Source organism: Buteo buteo, chromosome 1, assembly GCF_964188355.1.
Source record: "Buteo buteo chromosome 1, bButBut1.hap1.1, whole genome shotgun sequence".
In the NCBI taxonomy this organism is placed as follows: domain Eukaryota; kingdom Metazoa; phylum Chordata; class Aves; order Accipitriformes; family Accipitridae; genus Buteo; species Buteo buteo.
The window spans coordinates 30,749,866-30,762,309 of NC_134171.1; the positions used below are offsets into that span (position 1 = coordinate 30,749,866).

At 55.3% G+C, this 12,444-nt stretch overlaps 1 protein-coding gene across 1 annotated transcript in view; it reads left to right on the forward strand.

Annotated features, from left to right (window-relative positions):
* The first annotated feature begins 8,032 nt into the window (after positions 1–8,032).
* Positions 8,033–12,444, forward strand: part of PDGFRA (platelet derived growth factor receptor alpha) — a 35,660-nt gene continuing 31,248 nt past the window's right edge. The window contains exon 1 of the mRNA XM_075025977.1: positions 8,033–8,615. The gene's annotated coding sequence lies outside the window, so the exon portion shown is untranslated. The remainder of the gene's footprint in view (positions 8,616–12,444) is intronic.

A 12,444-nucleotide genomic window follows, 5' to 3' on the forward strand; every position in this document is an offset into this window, starting at 1 on the left:
CGGAGAAGGAATTTGAAGCCGGGAGAGCTTCAGAAGCCGTCAGAAGAAGCAGTCCCACAGGGCAAAGGGCAGCAGAGAGGCACTGGCAGGTGCTAAGTGGGCTGGGGGACCATTTGTCTCCCAGTAAAAAAAAGCACTCGACTCTTCAGATATTTACAATGGCTTCTGTCCACTCAAACTGTCTAACTACCTATATATTTTAACCTCCTGTAAGCAGAACTGCGTGCCTCTGACTTCCCTGTTAACGGCGGAGGCTACAGTTATACTTCCGAGCGCTGTTTTAACCAGCCCCCAGCTGTACAGCTGCTGATGTTTCTGGAGTAAAACATTTCCTCAAATCCTTCATCTTGTCAAGTTGACTAAATCCTACTATGTTTTGGAAAAGGATAATCAGAGCAGGCTTCGTAGATTCATTCAGACCACCAGAGACTGCTTGCAGTTTTCTTAACGAGAGCTTCCCAACAAAGTTTCGTAGAGGCATGGATTTAAAGAATACATTTTTCTTATAGTAGTATAAAGCACATTGGGAGAAAAATAACTGAGATGAGAAAATGTAAGTTCAGTGATGGATAGGAATTGCAAGAATTTATTTTGATTTACTTTGGCTCTACAAGTGTTTTTTCCCATCACAAAGACAGAGGGAAAGGAAATTCTGTATTCTCTTGACAATGAGGAGAGCATGTTTCTATTCCCTTTGACTATGAAAATACAAAATAGGGGTGAAATGGCCTGTTCCTACTCTATTCCTTCTTTGCAGTGTCTTTGACTGATGGACAAAGAGAGCCAGCAAAGAGCACTGTTCTGATTTGGGCATTTTTCATATCCTTACTGTTATTCCTTCAGCACTTAGCCTGTTAACGTGGGACAAAGGAAGAAAAACATGGATGGGAATAGGGACCAGGAAGGTGAGGGATTATCCCACGATTCCCTTTCTCTGAAAGAAACCTCAAATGGGTAAAATCAGAATGGGCCCCATCTTCGTGGCTCTTGCAGTACAGGTCCTTTCAGTGCTGCAGTCTGGGCTCTCCCTCGTTTGCTTCCTGCATCCCTCTTGAGGTACCCGAGCAGGGCGGAGGAAGGATGGTGGATAAGCTCATCGCAGCAGGAGGTTGTCTCACCGCTCCCTAACTCTACAAACCTGCTCAACAAACAGCTTAAAAGATTGCTCTGTGAAAGGGTCAGTTTCACCACGATGTCTTTGTTCACTGATTCAGCAAGGAGTCCTCTAGCAAAAAGAAGGGGGGGAAAGCTTGATATTCCTGTATTTTTTGAAATAACAAGATTTGACTCCTCCTACATCCCAACCCCACCTAAAAAGAGCAAAACACATTTTCCAAATCTGTATTCTTCATACGCTACAAGGAATCAAAGATGGCTGATTCTCCCCCCCGCCCCCCGCCTTTTCCTACACACCCTAAAGAAAGATCTGATTAACCTGTGGTGAAAGTCTGGAACCACTCAGGAGAATGACAAAAGTCCTTGTGATTTTGTTGGTGTTGAATGCCAAACCTGGAAAAAATTGGCCAGCATCTTCTCACCAATTGCAAACAAGTGATGGTGAAAGTTTCTATTAGGGACATGGGCCTAACAAATGAAGTGATATCGGACATGGAAACTATTAATGGACATCTTGTTGTCTGATTCATGGGAGCTAGAAAAATGTCTAGTTATTTACGGGTCTTCAGTATTTCAGCATTCCTTTAGGGACTCCTTTCAGACTTTGCTTCCCAGGGATACTAAGCAACTGCCTTCTGAAAATTGCTCCTTCTCAGTGTGTTGAGTTTAGCAGTCAAATAACAAAGTTTGCACCATGAAAAAAACCTGTTGACAAGTAAGGTATAAATTCAGATTCACTGCAATGCCTGTCTTGTGGCTAGAACAATGAAATTCATTACTTCACCAGCAAGAGGAATCTTGCTACTGCCCCAGCAGTAACTGTATCATTTTAATGGAATTTTTTTGTTTATTTGTTATTTGGACAATGTCCTGCAAAGCGAGAAGTTTCTGTACATAACTTATTTTAAACACAGTTGGTTATCAAGGGTTAACTTGGTTAGTGGAACCAAAGTGAAAGTTTTAAAATACTGCTGCCATGGAGAACAAATGCCTTCAAAGTGCCTATAGCATATGTTATTTAAAAGAGCACTGAAACATTGTTCTGGTTTGAATTATTTTTCTTCACAGTACTTCTCTAAGTTTATTGCCAAAGAAAAGACTTCCAGAGCCAATTTTTAATCTTAATTATACCAGATTCAATCTGGAATATTTCCCTTGAAGTTAGAGTTACACCACATTTACACAAAGCAGAATCTGGCCCAGTTTCCACATTAGACTCTTTCTCAAAAGATAATTTAGGTTAAAACCCAGAGTATCTGACTAAAACAGCCAGCAGTCCAAGGATCAAAACCTACCTACACGCTGCCGTACCCCCTGTTCTTGAGCCACGCCAGAGCTCCCCTGTCTGAGCTAAGCCTGAGCTGTAGCTTCACATCTGCAGGGAAGGGACCAGTACCTACGTTTTCCTCTCATCTCACTCTCACATTTCTCCCTCTGTAACCACCTTGCCCAAGTGAAGTGCATGTAACTGAGTACTCTAAAAGACTGCCAACAACAGCCAGGCAAATAAACACGTAACTGAAGCAGAAAGTGCTCCCTGCAGAATTAGAGGTGGTACAGACTGAAACCTGGTGACCTCAGACAAAAGGAAAAGCCCAAACAGTCTTTTGTGGAAGTGACAGAAAAGAGAGGAACATTTTCCCCTGGCTTTTCAGTGTGTCAGTCCCTCCTGTCTCCCAACTAAAGCAAGCAAGCTGAACATGCAGGCTTCAGTCATTGGCTCTAGGTGCGAATGGCGCCTGCTTGATTTCTTCCATCACGGATTAGGGTTACAGAACTAACCTCAATCTTTTGTTTGAGTACAGGAAACACACAGTGCTGCAAGAAGAAAGACAACGCAATTCACACCTCCTGCTAACGCGCCTCCAGCATAATCTTGGTAAATAAAAGTAAAATGAATGACTGAATTCAATGACTAAGAGGAAGAACTGAATTCGTTTCCAGGTCTGGAGCTTTTTGCTGACTGTGTCAACATGGATGCTGATTCTTGCAATTCCTAATGGTGGATTAGGGGTCGACCTGTTTTGGAAAGTATTGGGTGAAACCTGTAACCTCCATTGTCTCCACACAAACCCCAATTCTGCAAGCTCTTAGGAGGCATTGACAGCTTTCCCTCCTCTTTATCCTTGGGATGCGGGAGACCCATGCTCAGAATCTCTCAATGCCACAGAAAGAAAGGGATAGTGTTTTGTTTGTGATGGTATTTTGGAGCATGAAACATCCAGGGAGGAGAGGGATCCTTTTAGAAAGCCAATTACAATTCAGAAACCTTGGCCCTGGCTCAAGTTATTCTACAGCAAATCATCCCGAAGGGATGTATCGTTAATCACTAAGCATCAGAAGAAAATCTGTTGTGGGATGAAGCAGAAAAATGACATCCCATGTCTGGAGCATGGGCAGTTCAGGGTAGTCAGTAAACAGACATGTTGGGTCTCTCCCGAGTTCGGCACTTTGTGATCCTCAGCTAGCTTGGCTCTTCCGTGCCCGTGGGAGGGATGTATGGTGGACGTGGTCAGCCCAGGCACGCACGGGTCTGACACTGACACAGACCAGGGCTGGCCCATGCCCCTCGCGTCAAGGATGACTGTGACCACTATGGCCAGGGTGGCCGTGACCACTATGGCCAGGGTGGCCTCCACAGCAGCCAGCTCCCCCGTGCAGAACTCAGGGCTGGGTCCCGAGCATAGCAGCCCGAGGGGGCAAAGCTGGTACTAATAGTGAATAGACGCAGAACCAAAGCAGCTGGGTCTGGCTGTGTTTTCGTCCTGCTGTAATCCATTAATTGCTGCAGCTTGGAAGAACAAAGGCAGAGATAATGGTCTCGGGAGTTATGAACCGAAATCAAACCTGGGCTGAATCAGCAGAAGAGGTCCTTTGGTTTCAGAGGGAAAACTTCTCATTTGCGGCACGGGAGGAATTGCTCTCTCTGCTTTACTTGCAGCACGCCACGACCCCCGAGCGGCTGTAGGGCTGGACCTGCAGGGATGAAGCCCTCAGATTCTCGGGGACGGGAGGCCGGCCCCGCTTCACCATCCTCTCCAGACCCGGTCGATCCCTTAATTAACAACAGGGACACCAAAGGCTGGCGGGGCGTGCGGTGCCCCGGCTGGGCTGGGCTCGCTGCGGGCTCCGGTGCCCTCTAGTGTCGCGGGCGGCGGCGGGGCTGCCCCGGGAACCCTCGGGCGGCCGGCCAGCGGCGAAGGGCAGCCGCAGGGCCAGGGGGGTGCCGGCAGGCAGGGCGGCTCTGCCCCCCACCCCATCCCGCCCCGTCGGGGCGGTGGCGGGGCCCGGGGCTCCCCGCCCCGGGGGCTGGGGGGGGCCGGGGCAAAGCGAAGCGCGGAGCAGGGCGCCGGTGGAGGGCTAGCCGGAGGGACAACCCGCTTGGCCTTTGCCTTCTGGGCTGCCTTAGCCCTCGACTGGGCTCGGGCCGCTTCTGGGCCAGAGCCGCCTGTTTGTCCTGCCCCAGTCAAAAAGTCAGGGCGGGAGCAGAAGGAAAAACAAAGCCTGTTTTTCAAAGCATAAGGCTTCCACGGCTGTTTTGGCATCTTCTAATGTCAAGAGCCAAACGCAACAACGAAAGCAAAACAGCTCGACGTTGTGGCAGCACCGGCCTCAGTGGGAAAACGACGGGCATGGGGAACTACCTTAACCAACCATGTGGGGAATGAAAATAAAGGTTGGGGAGGGCAGGCTGTGCAACGTTAATTTCTTTTGTCTGGCTCCCTGTTCTCTCGGTGACACGGGATCCCTGCTATTCAGAGCCAAATTCTGTTGAACAAACAAAATGAGGGAATCTAGTGTTGTGGAAAGAGGGAAAGAAAGAAAAAAAACCCACCCCCGGTAGGACTGTAAATGCACAGAGGGCCCTCCTGCGGGCAGCGCACATGTCCCGGGGGGCCTGGGGGGCTTGGCGGTCCCCTAACTTGCTCCCCTTCTGTCTCAGGAAGCCCTCACTGCTGCATTCTCCTCCCTCCGCAACAGATGCGAGCACAGATTTATAGCGACAAGCGATGAGAGGCCGCTCCGCTTTCTCCCTCTCTCAGGGGCTTGAGGGGTCTCTGCTCCAAGGCCGTAGCTGCTCTTCACCACGCAGGGGTTCTTGCTCCAAAAGGTGAAAAGGGTGAGCAGGCTGCGGCTGACCCCCGCACCGTGCATCGCTGCAATGCTGGTGACCATAATCAAACCGAGACAAAAGGCTGCGGCCCCACGGCGGGGCTTCCCGCGGGGCCCGAGCCGGGGCACCCCCTCTCGCCCGCCCCCGCCCCGCAGGAGGCCGCCCGGACCCCACATGAGCCACCTATTAGGCTGGCTAATAGCCTCAGCCAGCTAAACGCTGCCCGGATCACCCTTGGGAGCGAGCGGCAGGAAAGGGCTCATTACTTGCAGCAAATTGGGACTCCTTCGGGGCGGGGGGGGGGATGCTGAGCGGGGCGGCTGGCAGCCTCCCAGCCCCCCTGGAAGCCTCCGAGAGCGGAGCGGGCCGCCCTGCAAAAACCCGCCCCGTCGGTGCCCGCTGCCCGGAGCTTGCCGGCGCTGCGGGCCCGGGGAGGGACCCCCCCCCCCGGGGGGGGGGGCAGGTTGGGAGCATAAACAGGCAGAGGCCGGGCGCCGCCGTTTTGTTGAAGATGTGCAGCTTGCATCGGTTGCCGCATAAACACAGGCTAGCGGGATGCCTTATGCTCCAGCCCTTCGGGGGAGGGGAAGGCGGGAGGAGAGGGGAGAGGAGAGGGGGCCGCAGTGGTAAAAAAATCCCCCCACCCCCAGCTTGTCCTCTTGCTAACCCCAAGTCCCCCGCGCCCCCCTGGACGGGACCCCCCTGCGCCACACGGTAGAGCTCAGCAGCCGTCCTGGTGGGTTTATTTGAACTGCCACCTCCTCTGCGCGGCATCAATCCATAGGCACCGCCGGCACTTCCCGGGGGGGATCGGCCCCGCGGCTGCCCGGCCCTGGCCGTGCGGGCAGAGCCCGGCCCGGCTCCCGCCGGCCGCTTCCTCCCCGCGGCGGCGAGCGGGGGGTCGGCGCGGCGCGGCCCTTGGCGTGGGGAAGGGGGAAAGCCACGTCGGGGAAAGTGTCGCCGCTCCCCCGGAGGGGCCCTGGGCGACGGGACCCTGCCGTCCCCGTCCCCGCTGGGGCCGTCGGGCTCCTCGCCCGCAGCGCCGGCCTGGCCTGGCAAGCAGCTTTGCTGGTCCCCGCCAGTCTGCAATTTTGATTTTTCGCTGGGTCTTGTGAGATCCCACGTGGAAGCCGTTAACGACCGCTCGATAATGATCATGACAAAGGCATTATTCAAATAAGGCAGGTAATTGCAACCAGAAGGCGCCTCCTCCCCTTTCCTTTTGCTCCTTTCTGTTTGCGAGAGCAGCTCTCGCATCACGTCCCACCCTGATGGTCCTTGGGCAGGAATCACCTCAACCTCCCCGCACGTTCAACCAGATACGTTCACGCCGGTAAATCACGGCCCGAGCCCGGCAGGATCGCCTCGGAGCTCACAGGCTGCCGTCGGCCTGAACCGCACATCTTCGTGGGGCTTAAGCCTGCGGGAGCCCGCAGCTCCGACCCAAGTGATGATAGAACTTTTCCCTCCACAAATTAAGGGGTTCGGGCCGCTGGGTGCGCTCGCCGCCCTCCCCCCCAGGTAGAGAGTTCCAGGGTGTGTTGTTTTTTTTTTTTCCTGGGTTGTTTTCGGGTTGGGTTTTTTTTTGCCATGCTTTTGACTCACTGGGAGCCTGTTGTTTATTCACAAGCATTACGGTATCCTGTTAGCATTCCGACCAGGGGCTCCTCACAGCTCTGACTCCGATGATTTCCTGGAGGAACATGTGGAAGCAATAGCGGGGTTGTGCACTCACCCGAGCCGAGGATGCCCTAGTGGAGGGGCGTGCAAAGGGCCGGGAGCGCCGCCGGGGACCCTGCGAGCCCAGCCCGGGGCACCTCAGCCTGAGCGCGCTTGTCACGGGAGCCGGGTCTCCTTTCTGCCCCCCTTCCCTTCGGGGCATCTTCGCTTCAGAGGGTGAATCCCCCTTCGCTTAGGAGAGAGAAAAAAAAGACCGGATCCTGGCGCTTGACTTCGAGAACAAACTTTTCTTTTGTTAAATACTAAAAGGAAAAAAGAGGTGCGGGGGGCGGGAGGGCCAGACCGGGGAGGGGAGGAAGCGGGAGAAGCCCCGGGGCGCAGCTCTGGGGCCAGTGCCCTCTCCGGGAGGCGGGGAGGCAGGCGGGCAGGGAGGCAGGCGGGCAGGCAGGCGGGCGGGCAGGGGCCTCCCGCGCCGCTCCTTTCCTGGGGCTGCACTGCCCCCTCTCCCGCGGCCGCCGCATCGCCCCGCCGGCCCCGCTCGCCTCTTCCCGCACGCAGCCTGCGGCAGAAGGGCTGCGAGGGCAGCTCCCCGGCAGCTCCCCCGGCCGCCCCTTATCGCCAGCAGATAGCGACGGCCAACAAAGCAGAGATACCCGGTGCTGGCTCCCCGGCGGGGATCAAAGCCCCGTCTGGAGCGTGTTCAAACAGGACGGGCTCGGACGTGCGCTGCCCTCGCCTCCGCAGGCACCTCCGGCCCTCGCCGTGCCCCCCGGCTCGGCCGTTACTGGGGTTTGTTCGCGCTGGGCGAAGCAAAGGCGGAGAGGCAGAGAAGAGCTTTCTCGGTCCCGTCGGAGCAGCGGGGTTCGGGGGGGCCGGCTCCTGGCGAAGGTTACCTTTCGTTGTGTCTTTCATTCATAAAAGTTAGCGATGCCTCTCTCCCCTCTCTCTCAGCGCCGCCTGCTCCTGGCTGGCTCACGGCCGTCCGTCCCGCTCTCTAGCCCAAGCCCGAGTTCAGCGGTGTACAAAGGACGCGAGGAAGCCGCAAATTCGTTTCCAGCTCAAACTCCCCAGCCATAAACTCACAGTGTGACCGTGGACACCGAGCCCGGCGCCCGACCCACCGTCCTGGAGGGTCTGTGAAAGGAAGGCTCATTCATGAAATTGGGAGCACTCGGAGTTTTGATGAAAGTTTTTTAGGTCGGGTGTTTTTTTGTCGTTTGGTGGGGTTTTTTAGTTTTTTTTTTTATTTTCTCCCCCTGCAGTGCAAAACTCTTCGCTTCCCCCTTTCCTCCCCCTCGCCCCTGCCATATGGCTAACCTCCCCCGTCCCCTGCAAGGCTGGTGAAATCTGGAGGCAGAGACTGGCCCCCCTGCCTGCGTAAGAGCCTCCCGCCGGCGCGCCCGCCTCCGGCCGCGGGGCTGGGGGCGCCGGGCGAGCCAGGGCGGCTCTTATTCTGAAGGGGCCGGAGGGGGGCTTCATTTCCTGACAGCTATTTACTTAAAGCAAATGATTAGTTTTGGAAGGATGGACTATAACATTGAATCAATTACGGGACGCGGTTTGTGAGACCATTACAGTCGGATCGGGAGGGAGGGCGAGCGGGAGGGAAAGAGCGCGGCTGAGCGGGGAAAGTCACAAAAGACGTGGACATATTTTGGATACTTTACAATCTGCAGGAGTGGGGCTGCGGATTATAAAGGAGAAGGTAAGAGGTGAGGGGCAGCTTCCCCACCTTTTCCTTTTTTTCACCTTTTCTCCCGCTTCTTTTTTGTTTTGGTTTTTTTGTTTGATTTTTTTTTTTCTTCTCTTCTCTTTTCCCCCCTTCATTTATTTGTTGTTGGTTTGGGGCTTTTTTTTTTTCCTTTTTTCTTTTTTCCCCCCTTTTTTCCCCCGATGCTCTGAGCCGGGCAGGGGGCTCCTTCCCGCGGGGCGCAGGCGGCGGGGGGCGGCGGGCGCTGGCGGCCCCCGCGGAGGGGAGCGGGGAGCGGGGAGCCGGCGCTCCGCGGGCCGTCGGGGCGCGGCGGCGAGCGGCGCGGCCAGGGCTAATGACAAACACATTGGGACGGCGGGGGCCACCGCGCCGCATTCCTGCCGCGGGGGCGGGAGCGACCCGCCGGGGCTCCGCGGGCAGCGGCGGTGCCCGCCCGGGGGGCCGGGGGGCCGCGCACCGGCGAAGTAAGCGGCTCCCCTTCTTCTCGCATCCCTCGCTTGCTTCACGCCGCTGCTCTCCCGTCCCTTCCCCCACCCTTTGTTTTTCACCACCTTCCCCTCTTCAGATCCCCCTTCCCACCTCTCTCCCCCTGCCCGGCTAGCCTAAAATGCCCCGAGATCCCGGGCGGGGGCACGCACGCAACCCCCCCAAGGCAAACCGACCTCCGTCCCTGCGCGCCCCGTCTTTTTTTTTTACACGTCTCAGCCGAAGGGAAGATGCTGAATTTAGGCAGGACCGGTACCTGGAGCTTTTCCAGCTTACAGCTCCCTCCCGCAACGGGAACGCCAGCCCCGCCGCGTGCCCCGCCGGACTGCTGAGCCCACCGCCTCCTCTCCCGGGGGAGGGCACGGTCTTCGCGGCCACCGTTTGGATTTTGTCAAGAGCGGAGGCTGCAAACTTGCCAGCCTCTGCCAGGCTGGAGTCCCCTGGAAAAGTCCTAGGAGCGAGTAGGAAATGGCTTTTTGGCTGTCCGCGGCATTGCTCAACATTTTTGGACGCGGATCCCGCGGCCCAGGAGCCGTTCCAGAGAACAGGACTTGGACAGCTTTTTCTGGAGCCAGCAGCGACAGATCTAGCGAGGCGGCGGCAGCAGCCCCGGGGCGCAGCCGCCAGCCCCCGGGGCTCGCCCGCATCCCGGCGGGGAGGTGGCTGCGGGGCAGAGGCGGGGGCGATGCCCTGGCCCCTGCCCGCGCCGGGGGGGGCACGTTTCCAGCGCCCCTCGACGGCATTTTCGGCGCGTCTCTTGCAAACGTTCCGGCTCCCTGGCGCTCCTCCGGGGCCCGAGGCTGCACGCCCGGGACGGACAGGGCATCGCCTCGGCCCGCGTGGGGACCGGTGGACCCGTCCCCCAGGCTCCGGGCACGTCGCTCTCCCTTGGTCCCTTGGTCCCGCAGCTCCGAGCCGGGGCACGACGTCTGTCCCCCGCCGAGACGCCCGCCCGACGGAGGGGGATGGAGAAGAAGTCCCGGGTCGCAGCGCCAACAGCATTAGCCAGCCCCGGAGGGGAACATGGCTTTGCTCTGCCCCCCCCTCCATCTCCCTTACCCCGCTTTTCTTTTTTCCTGGCTACCTCGCATTAAAAAAAAAAAAAAAAAAAAAAAAAAATCGCTCCAGCTTGGCAAAGGCTTTCCTATTGTTTCCCAGACAAACAGCGAAGTGGCTGGGAGTTGCCATCCCGGCTAGGTTTGCTCGGTGCCCCTGGCAGCCTTTGATCCGCAGCGGCTCTAGCCTTCGGGCTCCGCCGAGGGGCTACAGACCGAGGGGCAGCCGCGGCCTTCCCCGCTCCCTGGGGGCTGCCGCTCGGGCTCCCTGCGGGCACGCAGGGTCTGGCAAGCGCCTGCAGCCTGATGAGGGCTGGAGAGTGTCAACGTACCCCCCTCCCCAACCATCTCCACCCCAGTCCCTGCTGGCTGTAGGCGGCCCGCTGTCTCCCCGACGGGGCGCACCGGGGGAAGGGGGGTGGCTTGTTATGCCCTCCCAGGGCCGATGCAGAGCCCAGCTGGAGTTCCAGCTCGGCTGTCTTAACTCCGTGTCCCTGGATGGGGCAAGGGACGGGATCAAAGCAAGGAGACAGGCATCAAAGGTTCCTCTGTCATTGGCGGATCAAAATCTGAACTGTGGAGATCCCACTTTTAATGCTGGGTCTAGAAACGCTAGGGAAAGATCTCCCAGCAAGGGATTTCAGTTTTAACTTCTAGTTAACAAAGAGCATTTTAGAAAGGCCCTCAGCTAAACAGCAGTTTAGCCAACCTCAAAGCTTGAAAAAAAAAGTTTGAAGAAAAATGAGACCGCACAAAGCACTGGGATTTAGCAGTCCACAAGCACACCAGCTCTCCCAGCCTGCAGGCGCTCTCCCGCTGCTTTAAAATGAGACCCCTTGTTCTGGTACTCCTCTCCAGGCACCAAGGGGCAGGAGGTGTGCCAGTCCAGCTGCCATCGGGCACTGGGGCCATCTTCGCTGTTATTTGCTTGTTGATATATGGGAAATCTTCATGCGGCTGTGAGAGTAATATATAGGTATTAGGTTTCAAGAAAGCAGGAAGTAATAAATATTTTAATAAAATGCCTCTCCACAGTACTACAGTATCGAGCTAGGATTCGAGTACAATGTATATAGACAGAAAAAGTCTTGCATACCCGAGACCTTGCTGGTTATTTCCAGCTATACCAGTTGGTCTAAAAGCGAGGGTGAAATGGATAACTTTATACAGTCCTCGCCTCGCTTGCATCCTTAGATCATCATGGCCACAATGGCACTACTTCTGCATGTGAACTCTGAAAATTTTAATAGAAGACATTTGCTCCACTTGTTGTAAAGACCAGGGAATGACTCCTGAGAGGTTTTTTTCCTGGTGGTGGCAAAAACTAATGATAATTTAAAAAAAGCAAGCAAGTAAGCAAACAATCCTTTCTCTCCCTCTTGCCTTGCTCTCCTGCTTGACTCATCTCTTTCAAGCCAACAAAGCTTTGCATGGGCACCCAGGGGAAAAGTTTGCAACAGCTAGGCTTCTTAGCTCTTGTGGTCAACAGCGATGGATTGATTTTTCCATGCAATGCTTCTGAGCACTTGAGTTGCGATCTGAGATGTTCTTTGGTTTGATCCCGAGAATCTGAGTGAGATGTATTCCTTGGAAGTGCCAGTCTTTTTGTCTGTTTGCTGAGACAGTCTGGAAAATCCTCTTTGGACCGAGTGGGGAAATTTAGACTTCGTGAATTTCTCCCCACCTTTAGCTCCTAGGCTGCATGTGGAGTCTGTCCTTGAGGGTTAGGCTGAAGAATTGAGGCTGGCTTGAAGGCACATCGGGTAGCAGCCATCACCGCGTGTCCTGCAGAGCCCGAAGCTCTCTGCAGGAGCCCAGCACTGGGCTAGTCTTGGTGCGTAGTTATTCCTGTGTACAGGCTATGCTGGATGCAAATAACTTGGATGTGGAACAAGCCTCATTTTAGGAGAATATGCCAGTCTTTCTCATTGAAGAAATTTTCATTTATTGTTTGAGCCTTCCCCCAGTGAAACCTTCAGACCCACCTGTGAGCACTGCAGGGCAGCTCTGCTCCTGTGGAGAACTAAGTTTGCAATTTGGGAATTGAGAACCAAGACATATTTTGGGAGTTCCTGTCTGAACATTTACATTCAGCTAGTGACATATACCACAAGGAGGAAATGTTCCCCTCTTTTCTTGGGCTGGCCTTAGCTCTTCCTGGAAAAGATCAGTCTTCCCAGAAGGACAGAATGCCACTCTGACAAAATCACCACTGAAATTATCCAGTCCTCTCATAACAAGGATAATCACATCATTACGTGCCAAGATTTGCAATCCAACTA